Source organism: Colobus angolensis, unplaced genomic scaffold, assembly GCF_000951035.1.
Source record: "Colobus angolensis palliatus isolate OR3802 unplaced genomic scaffold, Cang.pa_1.0 Scaffold8, whole genome shotgun sequence".
Lineage (NCBI taxonomy): Eukaryota > Metazoa > Chordata > Mammalia > Primates > Cercopithecidae > Colobus > Colobus angolensis.
In genome coordinates, this window is record NW_012121820.1 from 6,628,855 (window position 1) to 6,634,854 (window position 6,000).

Consider the following 6,000-nt stretch of genomic DNA (forward strand, 5'->3'; position numbering starts at 1 on the left):
TGGGCATGGTGGTTCACGTCTGTAATCCCAGCACTTTGGAAGTCCAAGGCGGGTGGATAACTTGAAGCAGGAGTTTGGGACTATCCTGACCAACATGGTGAAACCCTATCTCTACTAAAAATAGAAAAATTAGCCAGGTATGGTGGCAGGTGCCTGTAATCTCAGCTACTCAAGAGGCTGAGGCAGGAGAATTGCTTGAACCCAGGAGGCGGAGGTTGCAGTGAGCTGAGATTGCACCACTGCACTCCAGCCTGGGTGACACGAACAGACCCGGGCTCAAAAAAAAAAAAAAAAAAGGAAATTATAGAACTGAGAAATGAAATAAATAAAATTAAGAACTCGACAGATCAGTTGAACTACAGACTGGACATAGTGGATGAAAGAATTAGTGAACTGGAAGGTAAGTCAGTAAACAGATCTCAGGAATAAGGTTGAAAAACAGGTTTAAAAGAGCATAAAAGAAACATGGAACATGGTAAAAGATCTAGCACACATGGAGTAGGAGCCACAGAAGGAGAGGAGAGAGAGAGAGCAAGTCGGAAACAATATTTAAAGAGAAACTGACAGAAGACCTTCCCAGATGGATGATAGACATCAAGTCATGGAATCAAGAAGTTCTGTGAATCCCAAACAAGATAAATAAAGAGAAAAGCATTCCTGGGCATGTGATGGTCAAACTGCACATGTGCACAAATTAATCTTAAAAGCAGTCAGAGGGGAATAAAAGACATAATCTTTAAAGAAGGTATAATAAGACTGAGAAGCAGCTTCTCAGCAGAATTGACGGAAACCAGAAAACAATGGAATTTCATCTGCCAATGTGGAATTCTATGCCAGCAAAAAAAAAAAAAACTTCAAAATGAAGACAAAATCAAAATGAAACAAACCAAAATTAAGATAGTTTGCCATCAGTAAACCTGCACTAAAAAAGAATGTTCTGGAAGCATGAAAATTCAGCAAAGAATAACGTAAAAGGGTAAATATGTGCAGCAGGAGGATAGATAAATATAATCAACATGTTTTAAGGACCTTGCGTTTTTTTGGAAATGGTAAAAGTACTAATTTATAGTAAAGTTTTAGATATATCAAGGATGTATCCTATAATATTTAGGGTAACCACTTAAATAATAATAAATGTAAACATTTCATGTACATATATTACATTAATTACAGTAAATGTAAACAGAATAAATACAACACTTGAGAGACAAAGATCACCAGACTGACTTTAAAAAACTAACTACAAGAGACACCTTTTAAATATAAAGATATGCCAAGGTTCAAAGCAAGGATTCAATAATATGAATACAACACAAAAGAAAGCTGGCATTACCCCAAGTAGATTTTAAAATAAAAACCATTATTAGAGATGTACAGGGACACACAGTAATGATAAAGTAATCCACCAATATATGATAATTCAAAAGTTTATTTTTTCTAAAATTAATGTGCATGAAGAAAGGGACTTGACTGATTCTAGGTCTCTGTTAGATCTAGAATTAGATCTGAAAAATCTAAAATACCTATAGCAATTAAAATACCTAGAGCAATCAAAACACATCATCCTTTGGAGGCAAATAAATGAACAGCACTAACAAAGCCAAAGCTACAGAAATATTAATCTTCACAAAGTAAACATGACCCTGACTTGAGAACCTGACAACTGTTCTTTCCTGCGGGCAGCTACAGCTACAGGCCCTGGTGACTTACAGAAGCAAACTATTAGCCACAGAGTATAGGAATGTGAATAAGCAACTCAAGGCAACTTGGTTTCCAGAGTTAGTAAAACTCTTCCAAAAATTCTAGTCATGGTTCTCATTTCCCAAGCACCTATTATATGCCAGGCAATTTTCCTGATCACATTTACAGTATCTCTTTTAATTCTCTCCACCACACTGGGAGATAGAAGGATCTGTCCTGTATTTCCTCCAAGGCCGACTAAACACAGATTTAAGTCTGAGCAAAGTGCAGTCACCAAGCAAATGTGAAATCGTTCCTGTTTGGTGAACTTATCCTGTTCCGCCATGAAGATCTAAGAAGAAACTTTTCAAATGTCAGCGCACTCCATCAACTGATGGATGGATAAAGAAAATGTGGTATGCATATTCAGTAGAATATTATTCAGCCATGAAAAGAATGAAATCCTGTCATTTGCAGCAACGTGGATGGAACTGGAGGTCATTATGTAAGTGAAATAAGCCAAGGACAGAAAGACAAATATGGCATGTTCTCAACCACATGTGGGAGCTAAAAAAGTAGATCTCATGAAGACAGAGAGTAGATCGTGATTACTAAAGGCCAGGAAGGGTGGTGGGGAGGATGAAGAGAGGTTGATTAATGGGTACAAATATACAGTTAGAAGGAATAAGACCTAGTGGTCAATAGAACAGTAGGGTGACTATAATTAACAATAGCTTATCATACATTCCAAATAGCTAGAATAAAGAGTAATTTGAATGATGCTAGCATAAAGAAAAGATACATATTTAAGGTGATGAAATCCCAATTATGCTGCTTTGATCTGTACACATTATATGAATGCATCAAACGATCACGTGCACCCTGAAAATCCATCCATTATATACCAATAAAAAAAGACTAAACAAAACTGTAAAAAACTTCTCAGCACACAGTGAGTTTTTTGTCTTATGAACCACATTGTTTCATTACTGAATTGGAGGAGACAATGGAGGAGGGAGGCCAGTCTCTGGTGTTTGAGGCTGCTAAAGGTTTTAACCTGGCCCTGATTACATTGCTCGGTTTACGGATACTAGAAATAAAAACAGCTCACAGTTACAGAGCATTGACTCTGAGGTTTAAATCTCTCTGCACGCACTGGCTCATTTCATCCTATGAAGTAGGTAGAGACAAGGAGACAGGTTCAGAGACTGACCTGGCCAGTTAGTGGTAGGGCCAGGATTCTCAACCAGGTGATCTGGCTCCAGATCTGTGCTCTTAACCACAGCTTGCAAACAGCTCTGGATCACAATTTCAACTCAGGGCCCATCGAGCTCTAAAGTCTATTAAGCTACCCAGTCAGGGCACCAGACCTGTTATCTGCTCCAGGGGTTCAAATCCCAGCTATGTCCTCGTCAGCGGTGTAACCTTGGGCAAGTTATTTCACTTATCTGAGCCTCAGTTCTATAAGATGGAGTAAATACTAACCTCCCCGCCAGGTTATTCTGAGAAAAATGAGTTAGAGAAGGCATTGGGTATTCAACAAAGGGCAGCTGAGATTATTTGCATTCACAGACAAAAGCTTGAAACACGCCATTCGTTTCATTCCAGGTAGACACTGGAAACTGTCATGAGGATCACCCGGAAACCACTGGTTCCTATTGTGGTTTGAGGGGCACAGTTGAGCTCTCCTGCAATTTGAGGGGAAGGCTTCCTTCACATTCTCCCCACTCTCCCCACCTCACAATTACCTGAAATCGGAGACCAGCTTATTCTCTATGCAGGGGGAAGGAAGAGAGAACTCAGACAGCCTTCACAGAATCTGGGGGAGGAGAAAGATTTAGCTTCCCTTTACACGAAGGGAGGCAAGGGAAAGGAAGCAAAAGCATGGAATTCATTTACAAAAAAAAAAAAATTCTTTCTTTGTTGCATTGTTGTAAAACCCTGATAGCCCGGCTACCTCAGAAGAGAGCCTGAAGGAGCAGGAAGAAAGAGGCATTCAAGAGCCCCCACCCTGTGGCCTCCTTGGCCTGCTGCTGCCTGCGGCTTGTGCCATTTGTTACCCTTGTCACCACCCCTGTCCCTGGGGACTGGGAAGAAGTGGGGGAGCCCGAGAGATGACAGCTGGGGGGTGGGGGCAGGGGCAGCTTCAAAGGCTGGGAGGGATCAAAAGCAGATGGAGGGTCCCCAGTGGGCGGGCTGCTCACCTTTCCCCACCCCCGTGAGTGCACCAGCTACCTTGGCTGAGGACGGTGGCCCTGCCTGTTAGATGCAGAGGACAGATGGCCAGTCAGCCAAGGGGAGTTTGGAGAGGGCCACTCCCAGCATCCTCCTCGGGCTGAGAAATCAAAGCCTGCTGACTTCAATCACAGGCTTCTGAACAGACAGCAGCTGTGGCCCAAACCCGGATGTCTCTGGCAGCCTCCACCAGCCTCATTCAATTTCCATTCAAAATACATCTGTGAATCACAAATCAACTTGGCTTCCCCCATTTCAGGGGGTAGTTGCTCACACCAAAAGCTCAAGATCGCTCTTACTTCTCCCTCTCCTCCAATCCATCTCCAGGCCTTATAAAGTTCACCTCCACGGTCATTACCCAGGTCCACCATTCTCCCTGCCCAGGAAGACCACCGCAGTCCCCCTGCCCACCTCCCTGGGGCCACCATGGCCTCCCTCCAGTTTGTTCTCTGTGCAGCAAATGACAGCATAAATGTGAACCTGCCCCCCTCACCTCATCCTTGCTTATAACCTCCAACGGCTTTCCATTGCTCTTAAGATGAAGCGAAGACTTCCGAACATAGCCTTGATCTGGCTTCTCCTCACCCAATGTCTGATTCCAGCACACTGGCCTTTCTTTTGCTCCACGCTCCCTCTTGCCACAGGGCCTTTGCACATGCTGTTCCCACTGCCTGGAACTCCCGTCCCTCCTGCTCACCCTGCAGAGGCCTCAGTTCCGGCAGGACTTCCCCAGGCCCTCCCTGAGTGAGCAATTTCCCTCCTGCAGCTTCCACAAGCCCATGGCCCTCTCTCTCACACACCAGTTACTGTAACAGTTTTTACAGGTGTTTGTGAGTTATTTAATTTCCCTAGGTCTCCCCATGACTCTCAGTCCACGTGGCTTGGCTGGGACTGACCCTACTAACAAGCTTGGAGCCTGGCAATTAGCATCTCCCATTCCTCGGTCTATAGTGATTGGCTCCAGGGTGGTGGTCACGTGAGCCACCTGGGGCCAATAGGAGGCCCAAGATGAACTGCTGGAGAAGAGACGCTCTCGCCTGCTGCACACAAGCCCTGGAAGATGTCTACCTGGAACCATGGGCAGCCCCTTGCCTGCGAGACTGCAGACTGCCTTTGTGTTTTAATACAGGTGTATCACGCCCTAGGTGTTCCGTGTGAAAAATTAGAGTAGGAATCAGCTGTGGGTCCAGCCAGTGAAATTCAGCAGCTGTTGTCACTTCAACAACCTTGGGGAAGAACTTCACAAGCCATAAGGGTGTGATCACAAATCCCTCCTCCTGTCCACACCTCCATCTACCTCTACCCTGTCTCCCTTAACATGGGGAAGGTGTCATTGAATAGAAGTTGTAGGACAGGGCTGCAATGCGTTGTGAACCATCTCCCCAGATAAATAAGGCAAATTCAGTTTCCTTTGCAAAGGCTAGAAGGCAGATAAATGGATCAGGAACACAGCTGACATTAAAGCCATTCACTGATTCATTCATTGAGTCAGGCTGCCCATCATTTAGAATCACTGATGCTGTTTACATAGCACACCAAAGAGCAAAGCTGCTACTCCTTCACTAATTGATTTCATCTTTCTTCCCCTTCCCCTGTCCTTTAAGGGCCTTCTTAGAGCCAGGGACTGTCTCAGGCATTGAGGATACAGTGTCCAACCAGACAGACAAGTTCCTGCTCTCCTGAAGTTGGCATTTCAGAGTGGGATTTGCCATCCAGACTTAGTGGGAATTCCTCAGTGGGTGACCCCAACTAGTCCACCTGTGCCTCCTCCTGCTAAGATAAGAATTGCATGGCCCTTTCTCTCTTAAAATAAAATTTTGGTAACCCAAATAACATCTAAAAACATTTGTAAATACATTTTAAAATTTCAGATAAGATTAGAGTCACATTGGGGCACCACCTCCCACCAGATGTATCCACAATTAACAGGATAAATAGCTTATAAACACAAACACCCACACACATTCATTAAAATATACAGTATTGTTTTTACAAATGTGTTTTGTGAATGTGTTGTTGACCACTATTGATCGCGTACATCTTGTTCCAAAATGTTTTTTTACTCTAATAATAAAATACCTTGGT

The 6,000-nt window shown here is 43.6% G+C and overlaps 1 protein-coding gene across 1 annotated transcript in view; it reads right to left on the bottom strand.

The window, feature by feature from the left end:
• The window catches only part of EYA2 (EYA transcriptional coactivator and phosphatase 2), a 216,009-nt gene extending 212,642 nt beyond the window's left edge, over window positions 1-3,367 (bottom strand). The window contains exon 1 of the mRNA XM_011928851.1: window positions 3,272-3,367. The gene's annotated coding sequence lies outside the window, so the exon portion shown is untranslated. The remainder of the gene's footprint in view (window positions 1-3,271) is intronic.
• Between the last annotated feature and the right edge of the window lie 2,633 nt (window positions 3,368-6,000).